At 52.1% G+C, this 13,272-nt stretch overlaps 1 protein-coding gene across 2 annotated transcripts in view; it reads left to right on the top strand.

Annotated features, from left to right (window-relative positions):
• The window catches only part of Hpcal1 (hippocalcin like 1), a 110,468-nt gene that overhangs the window by 21,213 nt on the left and 75,983 nt on the right, over positions 1 to 13,272 (top strand). The window contains exon 1 of one of the 2 annotated variants that reach the window (XM_052745835.1): positions 5,024 to 5,182. The exons of the other annotated variant lie outside the window; for it this stretch is intronic. The gene's annotated coding sequence lies outside the window, so the exon portion shown is untranslated. Of the gene's footprint in view, positions 1 to 5,023; positions 5,183 to 13,272 lie in introns of those variants that run through there. 2 annotated transcript variants of the gene reach the window in all.

Raw genomic sequence — 13,272 nt, forward strand, 5'->3', positions numbered from 1 at the left:
GCCTCACAAAACAAAGTGGACGGTGCCCGAGGAATGACTCCTGGGCTTGACCTGTGACCCTTCCACATGCACAACCAGTACATGCACACGCATGTGCACCTGTACGCTCGTGAATACACACATGCACACACCACAAAAATATTGGGGTTCAGAAGGTGACTTGTCTCTATTTCCTGAACTTCAGGGTGGTAGTGCCAGCATAGACCTGGGGTCCCAGGCTTCAGAAGGCAGCTATGCCCGCCGCCATACTACTATACCTAATGCTATACCGCTAACGCACACGGTCCCCTATTCTTCGGGTCCCTAGGGGTTTTTCCCAGCATCCACTTCTGCGGGAGCCGTTCATAGTGAGTCTGTGGAGATGTTCCCGTTATGATCACATAGACTGGCTTTGCATGGAACAGTGCTGGACCCAGGGCTATTTGGTGTGTTTGAGGGAGCGGGTTTGCTGTGGCTTCCTGCCACGGCCTGTGACTTTAAGATGCCAGGCTCACAGCTGCAAGCCCATATTAGACACCTGCCTGGGGTGCACCTGCTCCCAGCCTTTATCAGAGTCCTGCCTTTCCTGTCTCAGCCGGGGCTGATTAGTGCCACGGTTAGCTGGCGTTGGCTCCGCTGACTGGTTGTGTGAAACTGGCCTGGCCTTTGCCCATGACGCTCTGTGAGGGCAGTTGGGAAAGGAAACAGCTGTTGGGACCTTTAAATTGTGTGGGAAATAGACTGTCGTACCGACATCTGTACAGTGTCTGACCCGTGGCCTGCAGCGCGGCTGTCTGCCAGGGCCCCGATACTGTAGGATGGTGGCCACCAGAGTCCTGGGCCGTGTCCCCCATACACAGCGGCCAGAATCCATTTCAGGGCCCACCTGAGACTCCATCTGGACAGAATGAAACTGGGAGAGTACCCAGCCTGGCTGGGGGGCTGTCAGAGTTAACAAAGCTGTGTTTCCTTTGAGTTTCTCCTCCACAGAGGTGTGTGTGGCGGCGGTGGTGGGGCTCTTCCTACCCAACGGCAATGGCCAAGAGGCTATGAACAGGTGTGCCCAGCTTGCCTGGTGGAAGGTAGGAGGTGGCTTCGGTGTGTGTGAAAGGAGACTGGCATGCCACCCTTGGGTTGTGACAGTAGATGGTGGGTCCTGCTTTGAAAAATCTTGCTGGCCCCTCTTTGAAGATGGGGTTAGGGACAAGGCTGGAATTAGCTACCTGGGTGTTTATGCTGGCCTGCCTTCATCCATATTGGTGCCGTGATCTTAATCCTCACCTCTGCAGGCAGGTGTGCTGGCTAGTTTTATGTCAACTTGACACAAGTTAAAGTCACCTGAGAGAAGGGGACCTCAAGTGAAAAAATGCCTCCATAAGATCAGGCTGGAGACAAGTCTGTAAAGCATTTTCTTAATTAGTAATCCATCGGGGAGGGCCCAGCCCATGGTGGGTGGTGCCATCCCTGGGCTGGTGGTCCTGGGTTCTGTAAGAAAGCAGGCTGAGCAAGCCATGGTTCACAAGCCAGTAAGCAGCACCCCTCCATGGCCTCTGCATCAGCTCCTGCCTCCAGGTTCCTGCCCTGTTTGGGTTCCTGTCCTGACTTCCTTTGATGATGAACTGGGATGTGGAAACATGAGCTCAATAACCCCTTCCCTCCTCAAGTTGCTTTGGTCATGATGTTTCATCACAGCAAGAGGAACCCTAAGACAGTAGGTGAGGCCATCCTGGCCAGTGCTCCAGGTTAGGGTAACAGAAAGCCTAGTTGAAGCCGGCCTCCTGCCTGCCTACCCACCGAGTCCTAGCACAGAAGGAGGCTCCACTCAGCCTCTCTAGCACTTGTTTGTCCCTCTCTACAGCCTTAGTGAGGAAATAATGCTCTTGTGATTTCTCCCGTTGGGCAGAATTTAGACCGTGTGCCCCCCACCCCCACCCCACCAACCCTGTGCATTAGAATTGGCTAGGACTTGCTAACAGATGCCCAAGGCTCCTAGCATGGGCGGCTGGCCGTCACAGCCCCTCCTCCCATGCCCACCCTGAATCCCAGGGAGTTGGACAGCCGCCATTCACCAGATACACACCCTTCCCTTCCAGCCCCCAGCTTTTGGTCACGTTCACTTCATGCCCTTCTTCACAGAGAGAGTGCCTCTGCCTAGGTGGGCCCCCCCCACACCTGCCATGAGCCGGTGGCTCCTCCCCTGTAATGGGAGGGAGGGAAGTACAAGTATCTCTTTGCAGCAGTAGCCCGTTCTGTGCCCCCCCTCCCCGCGCCCGGACCTCACACTCTGTCCAATGTGCAGCACACTTAGAATTCAGCCTCACCTGCCATTCCTGTGACGTGACGCCGGAGCTAAGCTGAGGAATGCTTCGCATTGTTCAGCTGGAGCGAAATGGTTCCAAATGTGCATTCCACAGCGCTTAGTCCTGCCAGGGCAGAATTGGCAGAGTCATTCCTGGGGTCACTTGCTCTCTGGGGTGACCTGTGGGAGGGCCAGGTACTTCTCTCTGTTCCTGCAGAGTGGAGAGAGTGTGGCATTGGACCTTCCTTCTTGGCTTCCTGAGTTTCCGGTCAAGATCCACCTTTGAGCCTCAGTTTCCCCAGTGTGTGAGTCATATTGACTTGTTTAGACTGCTGTGGGGGGGGGGGGAGTCTGTGAGCTTTTTCTTGTCACGCTCATGTGAGTTTCTTATTTCAGCAACACTGGAGAGGGGTGGGTTTGTTTTTCTATTTTATTTTATTTTTATTTTTAAGCCCAGGACAGGAGCCAGTTTGTCAGAGTCATCTGTGGGTGTTGGTAGCTTACCTTCAGCAGGACTTGAATTTGGCCAAGAGCCCTGGCTTATTTCCGTGGAGAATGGAGTTATTTAGAGCCAAACTGTGGGGGGCTTAATTCTCTGGGAAGCATTTGCTGCAGACGGTGCTAACGTTAATGACTTACTATATATGTCTTCACAAGTGGGTGATTTATGGCTAACGCCAGACCCATAACTTTTCATTTCCCGAAGCTTCATTTATAATGGCCCGTTAGATTTAGGAAGTGTGAAGGACTGGAGTTGAGGTCATTTCTGTCTCATTTCCGTCTGTGATGGGGTTTTGGAACAGGACTGCTGTAGGGAGAGCTGGTCCTGTGGGACATTGAGGGGTAGTCACAGGAGATACCACTATCTCCTCGGGAATGGTCCACAGTGGGCAGGCGGTGGCCAGACCCCTATTTAATGGAGAAGGACACAGAGGCCCAGGGAGGTGAAATGACTTGTCAGGGTTAACAGCTCCCAGGTGACAGGTCTGTGGTGCCTGTGCCCCGCAGTCTGGAAGGGTGCTTCATGCAGGGCAGCTATGACATTTGTTTCCATCATGACGGCTTCTTCCACGTGCCAGCTTGACTGGGCTAAGGGATATCTAGGTAGCTAGTAAAGTGTCATTCCTGTGTGTTGTTGGAAGAGAGCATCATGGGAGCCAGTAGACAGAGTAAAGGCAATAGATCAATAGCTCAATAATGGATCAATAGATGCCCGCCCCCCAGTGTGGGTAAGTATGGTGTAGTCCCTTGAGGGTCTGAGTGGACACACTCACCCAATCTATTGGTTATTTTTCTTATTGATATGACAAGATAATTTACAAAAGGGTTTACTTGGGCTCCCAGTTTGAGGGTACAATCCATCATGGTGGAGAAGTCAGGACCTTGAATCCACTGGTCACATTGCATCCAATCAGGAAGCAGAAAGAGAATCACGGGTGGGGGACTGGTGTTCAGTTCGCTTTCTACTTTTTTTTTTTTTCTTTCTGGAGCTGAGGACCGAACCGAGGGCCTTGCGTTTGCCAGGCAAGCGCTCTACCACTGAGCTAAATCCCCAACCCGCTTTCGACTTTTTGTTCAGCTCTGTATTCCAGCCAATGGGATGACGTTGCCCACATCCCGGGTGGGTCTACCCATCTTGCTGTTAGCCTCTCTGGAAACGCCCCCACTGATACACCCCGAGTATACAACCAGTCTCCATGGTGATTCTCAGGCCAGTTCAGTTGACAATGGAGATTAATCATCACCCAGGAGGGAGCGTGGGCCCCATCGCTCATCTTTGGACACCAAGCTCCTGGTTCTTGAGCCTTTGAACTTGGGTAGAACCCCCACCAACTGGTTCCCCTGAGCTCCAGCGTGCAAGCAGCAGGTTGTGGGACTTCCCAACCTCCATAGCCGTGAGGGCCGGTCCCTCGTCATCTTGCTGTAGGTCTCTGTGTCCTGCAGGCTCTGACTCCTTGGAGAACCCTCACCATCACGGCAGGATTTCAGTTACTTCCCTACCCAAACATCCTCCATTTAGGATGTTCGGTCATGGGACGGGGAAGTGTTTTGGGGGACCCAATTATGAAAATTAAGTGGCTTCCTGTAGTCTTGGGGCTCAGGACTTGGACGTGTGGGTTTTGGGGAGCACAGCTCAGCCTATGACACATGGAAGTGATGGTTACCTAAACAGGCAGCAGCCAGCGCTAACCCTGGAGAAGGGGGGGGGCAGTTTTTCTCAGGGCTCCTTTGGATACCAGTCTTGTTCTCTCCAGGAATGAGCTCCCACCCCTGTTGCCTGCGAAGACAGTTTTCTCCAAGCGCTGGATCTGCCTGTCTCTGTGTGTGGAAATGCAGTCAGTCCCCAGACCACGCCTGGGGTTGCCAGTCAGTGGCTGCTGGTGGCTGAGCACTTCACACCCTTACTGTAGACTCTCAGCCCACCACCGGGGGAGTGTCTCCTCCACAGGTCCTGGAAACTTCCCTCTTCCCTCGCTGTCACAGCTCATTTTCTTCTCTCAGGACAAGGGCTGTCCCCTCTCTCTCCTGTTGGCTCCAGCGCTGTGCCCCAGCCCTGTGTGAAGCACACAGCCCTCAGAATGCTCTTTGGAGACTTGCCTGCAGACTGCAAAGTGCAGTCCCCTTGTGGGACTGGCTGGCATCCCTGCGCTACTTGGGCTCCTGGCCACTTTCCCAGGAGTCCCGGCTGCCTGCTGTTAGCTGAACAGGCAGCCTCCTGGCCTCGGGAGCTTTGCATCTGCCCTCTGATCTTGGAGATTTTGTTTTCCTCTTCTATCCTATGGCCCACCCTTCTTCAGATAAAAGGGATACCTTCTCCAAGCACAGGGCTGGATTCTTCCTTTCGTGTTCCTGTCTCTCCAAACCTGGGGACCCTGAGACGTCCTAGCTGGTAGGAGAGAAGAGGTCAGTGGGGATCTCGGGGGTGGGAGATGCACTCTTGGGCGGGGGCTTTCCCTTGGAAGCAGTAGCAGCCAGGCCCTAGGATGGCTCAGCTGGAAGCAGGCCCCTTTCTGTGTGTACATCAGTCCGGGTGTTCTGTCTCTGGTCTGGGTGGTTCATTTGCCTCTGCTAGGGCTCCAGCATGCTCCTCAGCTCCCTCTCTCCTCCTGAGGAATTCTTTTCCAGTCTCCTGTGAACCTGGAAATGTGACCAGGGGCAGGGTTATCACACTGACTCTCAGCCCCCAGCTGAGCTGGTTGTCCCTGCTGGGCTCTGGCAGGGCTGGGTAAGGGAGCCTTGTTTCCACCCCCACCACTGGTACCATTTCACACTGTTGGATCTGCTGTGCGCATCCCTGGACTGCCGGCCCCTGAAGCTCTGCTTTCACTCAGGCTTGTGAGGGGCTTACAGAAAGAGCTGCCGTGTTTTTTTTTTGTTTTGTTTTGTTTTTTGTTTTTTTTTTCTCCAGCTGCTCTGAAGAGGGGCTGCTGAGTCTGCAGAGGACCAGAGCCTTTGAGTGGGCTCATTGGCTCTGCCCCTCCTGCAAGCCCGAGTGTGTGCTTTATTCATGTTCTGGAAAGGTTTAATTATACAATCCTTAGCCCAAACCAGCCGGGGATGTAACTCAGCTGGTAGAAAGCCTGCCTGGCATGCCCGGAGCCCTGCATTTCATCTTCAGTACCATATATAAAGCTGGTTGTGGTGGTGCGTGTCTGGAGTCACATCCCAGCACTTAGAGGTAGAGGCAGGAGGATGTTCAAGGTTAGCCCTGGTTACGTAGAGACTTCGGGGATAGCCTGGGCTATGTGAGCTCCTGTCTCTTTGGAGACAGACAAACCTCCTTTCAAGTTGTAGAGCACTAAGCAGGGCAATCTCTAGACCCTTCGACTTCTCTCCTGTTGTTCTTGCAACCTGCATCCATCCTTCTATACCGTCAGCTGTTCCCAAGAGGTCGTAGGTCAGGCTGGGGGGTGGCCTTGGGTCTGTGAAAACCCTGAGGGCCACGTGAGATATGGTCAACAAGCAAAGCACCTGGTATGTGGGAGGGGCCCGTGACAGGGAGACTCGCATGTGTCCCTTGCTTCACCTTCCCACATGCCCCAGGCAGAAGACACTCTGTATGTAGAGGGGCAGGCAAGAGCCACACTCCTGCTTCGGGGCACTGGCCAGGCCTTGGGCTGCCACGGTCCCTGACCCCCCCCCCACCCCCATCTTCAGCCTTGTGGATAAGGGCCATCCTAAGAGGGGGTGAACATGGCTTTGGGGAAGAGTATTAATCCATGGGTCCACCCTCAAGCTACGTGGAGGTGGCAGACGCTGGGAGCAGGGTGCTGTCGTGTTCCCTGGTCACCAGGAAGGACACCAGTAAGGAGCTTATGACGTTTCCATCCCACTGACAAGACCTGAGGTAAACTGAGCCCAACGCCAAGCGAGCAGCTTCCCCTACAGGCTGGATTCAGAAGCATTTTAGTAAGGGCGTTTGCCTTGCCATGCTCTTGTACTCTAAGGTCAGGCGCAGGGTCCCTCAACCACACATGCCAAAGCAGAACCGACATTCTGCGGACTTAGTGCTGGGCCCGCTGACCAACCCCGCTGCCCTTCCTGCCTCTGTCAGTGATGGTGACACAGAGGTTCCCAGAGGGGAAGTGACGCCGTTGAGGTCACACTGAGTTAGGGCAGAGCGGAGACCATAGCCTCCAATACCTGCCCGCTTTCCTTACCCGGCCTCCCTTTTTCTTCCAGGAATGGACTGTTTGCTTCTGTTGAAATGGTGCTAGATGAGACCCGCATCCTCAGCCCTGTGTCTACCCAGGAGGTGGCTTATGTTCTTGGAGGCCTCTCTCTCCTCTAGCTGCTACCCCATGCCTAGCCCTTAGTGTTTCTCAACAAGACCATGTTGCCCACCCCCCCTCCCCCGCCAACTAAGCTTCTGTCTGCAGGGGTTGTGGGTCAAGGATGAGGCTGGCCCTTCAACTCCTAAGCCAGGTTTTTGTCTCAAGGAAAGATGGTCTGCTACTTAACACCTCAAGAAAGACATTATCCAGACAACTTCAGTAGGGGTCATTGCCACTGTACCAGAGAGAGGGTGGGGGGGGTGTGTAACTTCTAATACAAGGAAGATACGGGCTGGGTGGAGGGTGGTGAGGGAGAGAGGGAATGAGGGAGAGAGATAGATAGATTAGATAGATACATAGATACATAGATGATAGATAGATACATATATAGATACATAGATGATAGACAGATACATAGATACATAGATGATAGATACATAGATGATAGATAGATACATAGATGATAGATAGATAGATAGATAGATAGATAGATAGATAGATAGATAGATACATAGATACATAGATACATAGATGATAGATACATAGACAGACAGACAGACAGATAAAGGTGCTCGCTAGATGGGAAATGCCTGAGGGGAGACATCAGTGGTAGAGGATTTGAACTCAGAGTTGGGGATGAGGGATGAGGAATTTGATTGAATGTCAGTGGTCATCAGAAAGAGTGGGGACGTGTTGTCCAGCCCATTTGGCAGGTTTCTTGCTAGGCCTACCCAGGCTAGCAGGCCAGAGTTGGTGGGGTGGAGCAGGTTATGGCCAAGCCAGTGGGAGCTCAGAGAAGCCTGGTGTGGCCAAGGAGGGCATCTCAGCCGGGGCTGTGCGGGAGATTGCAGGGTCACAGGCGAGGGGGTTCCTGGGACACTGTTTGGGCTGGGCCATGCCGGAGCCCTCCTGCAAGAGGCCCACCCTGCTCTCGGCCTCTGTCCTTCCTCTTCCCTCAGCCTTCTGAACATTGTGAATGATAGAATCTTCTCGTTTGAAAATGGATTGAGTCCTCTGTGATGAAACTCACCACTCTGGAGGGTTGGACTGTAAAGCAGGTGGCCGAAAGTAATTGTCGGAACTTTCTACCTGAGCACAGGGATGGAGTTTAATGTCTTTCTGACCCCTGGCCCTGTTGGCCAACGTTGCAGGTCAAGGGAGCTGGTGCTGGAGCATGGCTTCTCACACCTGCCCACACATCTAGGTCAGGGACTTCCTGTTCGTCACCTGGCCACACACCCAGAGTGGGAGCTTCCTGTGTCCAATGTCCTCACTGCTCAAGGCTCAGGATCTCACCTCTGCCCCAGCTGTCCTGTTGGAGCTGGGATTCCTTGGCCCTCACCGTCAAAGCCCATGTGTTCTGGTGGTCAACCCTGGTCATTTTGGTTTTTATTTTATTTTATTTATTTTGGCACAGTGTCTTAACTGTGTAGCTCTGACTGGCCTGGAACTTACTATGTACATAGACCATGCTAGCCTTGAACTCACAGAGGTCTGCCTGCCTCTTCTTCCCTTGTTCTAGGATGAAAAGTTGTTCACCACTATGCTCAGCCTTCGTTTTGATTTTTGAAAAAAAAAATTTAATTCAGTTTTTACACACAAATTTTGGTTAGACTAGAACATGCAGAAAAGCATATTTAAAAAAAAATGGAGTCCTGACAACCTGAGTTTGGTCCCTAGGATACACATGGCAGAAAGAAATCCTGCACGTTGTCCTCTGACTTCACACATGTGTTTTGGTGTGCAACCCCCCACACATACACATGTACACACACCATACACATATATACATGTACACACACTACACACACATATACATGTACACACACCACACACACATATACATGTACACACACCACACACACATGTATATGTACACGCACCACACACACATGTACATGTACACGTACCACACACACATGTACATGTACACACACCACACACATATATACATGTACACGCACCACACACACATATACATGTACACGCACCACACACACATATACATGTACACGCACCACACACATATATACATGTGCGAACTCCACACACATATATACATGTGCACACTCCACACACATATATACATGTGCACACTCCACACACACTAATACATGTACACACACCACACACACTAATACATGTACACACACCACACACATACATACATGTACACACTCCACACACAAATACAGTTTTGACAAGTCCTCACAGTTAACCCAGTACAACCGTAGTCAGCATGCTGCGGCACCTCTCTCCATTTGTTTCTGTCCGTTTAAGGAGTTCTACTGTCTGGAAGCAGAACACACAGGCCAGCGGCCTCCAAAGACTCCCAGCTATGAGGGAGGAAAATCATTTCATTCTCATCCAGCCTCCGTGGACACCTGAACATATGTGTAAACAAGTGTGTGTGCGTGTGCCCAAACCAGAGCCTACTTGTGCTTCATTCTGGTTGAGTGTCCTGTGGAGACCAGGACTGTCCACAGAGCACACTCCCCGCCTCACTCTTGACTTCCCCAGCATGCCCTGTGCCCAGGAGCAGCGAGGGTCACGTCCACGCGAGTTTTTGTCTCCTCTCCACACGTGTGCAGAACCTTCCGTGACACACGGTGTCTGTGCATTACGGGTACTTGTGTGCCGCCATGCCCTCAGTTGGTCTTGCCTGGACAGAGCACTCCGTGGTGTTTTATGTCTTGTCAGTGTCGACACTGTGGTCCAGGGTTCTGGGGCTGGAGGGTGGTGGTCCACGAGGCTTTGCAAGCATCGTTTCCCTTCTCCCCTGTCCTGTGCGGTGGGGTTGGTTCAGTTGCTGTGAGGAGCATTTGATGCTCATGCATGCAGGAGGCTGCCTCCCTCTGCATCCTGATGTCTGCCCCCTTGTGTGCTCCCCACCCTGGTGTGGCCTGGCCTTAATGGTTTGAGTCTAGAAAGTAAACTACAGTGGGTAATAGGAGATCACTGACACTAGGGTCTAAGGCTGGGGCCACCATGCTGGGTCTTTACTTTTTTTTATTTTTATTTATTTTTTTTATTTCTTTGCAACGCTGGGGGTGGAGTCCAGGACCTCATGCATGCCCAGGGCAAGGTCTCTCTAATTGAGCTATGCCCCCAGCTCTTCTCACTCTCTCTGGGATCACTAACCCTGGAGGAAGCCAAATGCCGTGTGGAAGACTGATGATAAGGCCCTGCCTGTGGGAGGACTGAGCCTGCCAGGAAGCTTGCAAGTCCATCACCGCCCATCACAGGATGACCCCGTTGGTGGTGTTAGAGCAAACCTCTGACCCTGCCCCCTCCCTATGGGGCTATGATTCCAGTGTCTCCTGAAAAGCTCCACGTGCAGGCAGGTCCTCAGGAAGGCCCTGGTTGTGTCCCCACAGCACCTTGGGGGCTGCCCTCTGAGGACCATTGGCTTGCAGCCGAACGGCTTAATCTGTATTAAGGTATTGCTGACCATCTTTGGGCTCGGGGAACAGATTTACTATTTTTAGCAGGGAGTGTGATAAATCCTGTTAGTCTGTCTACACAGTGGAAGAGAGAGGTTGTTTGCTGCAAAGTGTGGCTTAAAAAATATATCATGGCTGTTCTACAGGACTCCACCCATGTCACCCCACTTACGGGAGATGTCCCAAGCAGACAAAGGTGGACAGTTGGAATTTCTGTCCAAATGCTGAAACACTTGGAACTTGGACCCGACTACTTAATTCATGTTCCCTCCTGGGACCCTGGGGAGCTTCAAATCTCTGATTTTGGGGTCAGAAGGGAAATTGAGGCAAGAATAGTGTAGCCTGGGCTTTCCTGTGTAGGCTCATCTTTGTGGGTCTCATCTCTAACGTACCGTTCTTCCTGCTCGCGTTACATGGCTGCCGTAAGAACTTTAGAGACATCATAGCAACACAGCATAAGCTCTAAATGCCGTGTGTATCACCCGTAGGACAGACAATAACAAGCGTCAGCGGAGATGTGGAGTCATTAGTACCTTTGTACCTTGCTGGAGGGAGTGAGACACCACGCAGCGGGAGTGAGAAGCAGTGGTGGTTCCTCAAATGACTGCACACAGACCTGACAGATGGCTATGTGATTCTACTTCCAGGCATGTACCCCAGACAGTAGCATGTGCACATAAAAACATGGATGTTCATAGCAGCCTTATTCCTAGTAGCCCCCCAAATAGAAACAGCCCAGATGCCCATCAGCTGTTAAATGGGTAAACAAAATGCAGTAGATCCATACAGTGGAATATTATACATCCATAAAAAAGAAAGAAGACACTGACGTATGCTTCCGCATGAGGGAAACTTGTAGATATTATACTCAGTGAAAGAAACCAGACACAGAAGAGGGCATATTGTGTTAATTAAGTGAAATTTCTAGAATACGCAAATCTTAAGGAACCAAAATTAGATCATATTTTTGAGGTGGGGAGGAGGGGACCAGAAGTGACTGCTGATCTTCTTTTTGAGGTGATTAAAAAAAACATTCCTGGAATTAGTTCGCTGCGATAGCATACCACCCAGTGAGTCAGCTGGAAACCATAGCGTTGGATAGCAGGGCTGGGTAGAGAACAAAGCACTTGTTGTAGGAACATAAGGACTGTGGTTCAGATCCCCACATAGAAGCTGGCCAGATGCTCACCTTCAACCCCAGAACTCGGGGCAGCCACAGGAGAGTGCTCCCCAGGGCAAGTCGGGCAGCTGGGCCTGCCGAATGGGTGAGCTCCAAGCTCAACCCTGCCTCCGGGAATAAGGTGGAGGAGAGTGATGGAGGACTTTGGGCCTCCGGACATACACACCACACACACGCACACACACACACACACACACACACACACACACACACACACACACACACACACGGGAGGAGGAGGAGGAGGCGGGGCACAGGAGCAGGCCACACTGGCAGCAGCACCACCACAACTGTGCAAATATGAGTGGACGATATTTTGGCAGGCTATGGGGAGTCACGAGATGGAATAGGAGGTGAACTGGAGGATGTGAAAAGGGATGCAGGTATGGCTGTTAGTGTTGCAGGATTATAAATTAGCTTGCTTGAGCTCTTTAAGCCTCGCCTTTCCCATCTGTAAAGTGGGATTGCTCCCACTTCGTAGGGCTGAAGACTTTGTGGGGTGATGTGTGTCTCCCTGTACTGGTAGGTGTCACAGAGGGATGACTCCGATGATGGTCCGTTGCTCTGTGCCCAGCACTGGGTTGAGTACCAAGTATGTGTGAGGGAGGTGAAGCAGTGTCCAGACCCCACCTGTACCCAGAGTCAACTTGCAGGACCCTCTGACATGGCGTGCTTGCAGATGTGTTCACAGCGCTTGTCTTATTCCCGTGTGCCCCACTCCAAGCTGGTCAGTCAGTCAGCGCTGTCTCTGTTTGATAAGGGACCAGAAAGTGGCTCCCCGGCGGAGGCAGGGGCAGCCAGAGCACAGTGGCCCCGGGGCAGGGCCGATGTTTGCTCACTGGTGCGGTGACACCAAGGAGAATGAGAGCAGGATGCTGAACACCGACCGCCTGCATGCCTGCTCCTGGCATCGAGGATGGATTAGCTCATAGTAATTGTCCAGGCAACTCTGGGACATGCTGAAGCAGCCGTCAGTGGGGTGACGGGATGTCAGTGATGAGCTCTTTAGAAGCACTTCCCCCGGGCCAGTGTGTGAGGGCACAGTGTTGAGATGCACTGTGACCTGGGGACAGGGGGTGCTAAGACCCATCATCATTTCCTCCCACAGGCTTCTGTGCTGCGTCTTGAAGTCTTTACGGAGCAAAATTGTTTTGTTTTTTTTTTTTTTGGAGACAGAGTCTAACTACATAGCTCTGGCTAGTCTCAGGCTCCCAGAGATCTGCTTCTGCCTCCCTAGTGCTGGGATTAAAGGTGTGTGTGTTTTAAGGGCAGTCAGGGCCTTGAGCAAGTGGTTCTCAACCTTCCTCATGCTGCAACCCGTTAGCACAGTCCCTCGTGTTGTGGCGACCCCCAACCATAAGATTATTTTCATTGCTACTTCATATCTGTCATTTTGCTTCTGTTATGAATCATGAAATAAATATTTGAGATGCAGGGTGTCTGATATGGGACCCCTGTGAACGGGTTGTTCGACCCCCCCAGGATGAGAACGGCTGGCCTAGAGGAAGCCGGGTCACACGGCAGGACTCGGTCTGTGCTTGCTCACTCTGTGCATGGCGAAGCTTAGCAACAGGCCCAGCGGAGCAGTCCCTGGGG

The sequence above is a fragment of the Peromyscus californicus genome, unplaced genomic scaffold, assembly GCF_007827085.1.
Source record: "Peromyscus californicus insignis strain IS unplaced genomic scaffold, ASM782708v3 Scaffold_1__1_contigs__length_55948999, whole genome shotgun sequence".
NCBI lineage: Eukaryota > Metazoa > Chordata > Mammalia > Rodentia > Cricetidae > Peromyscus > Peromyscus californicus.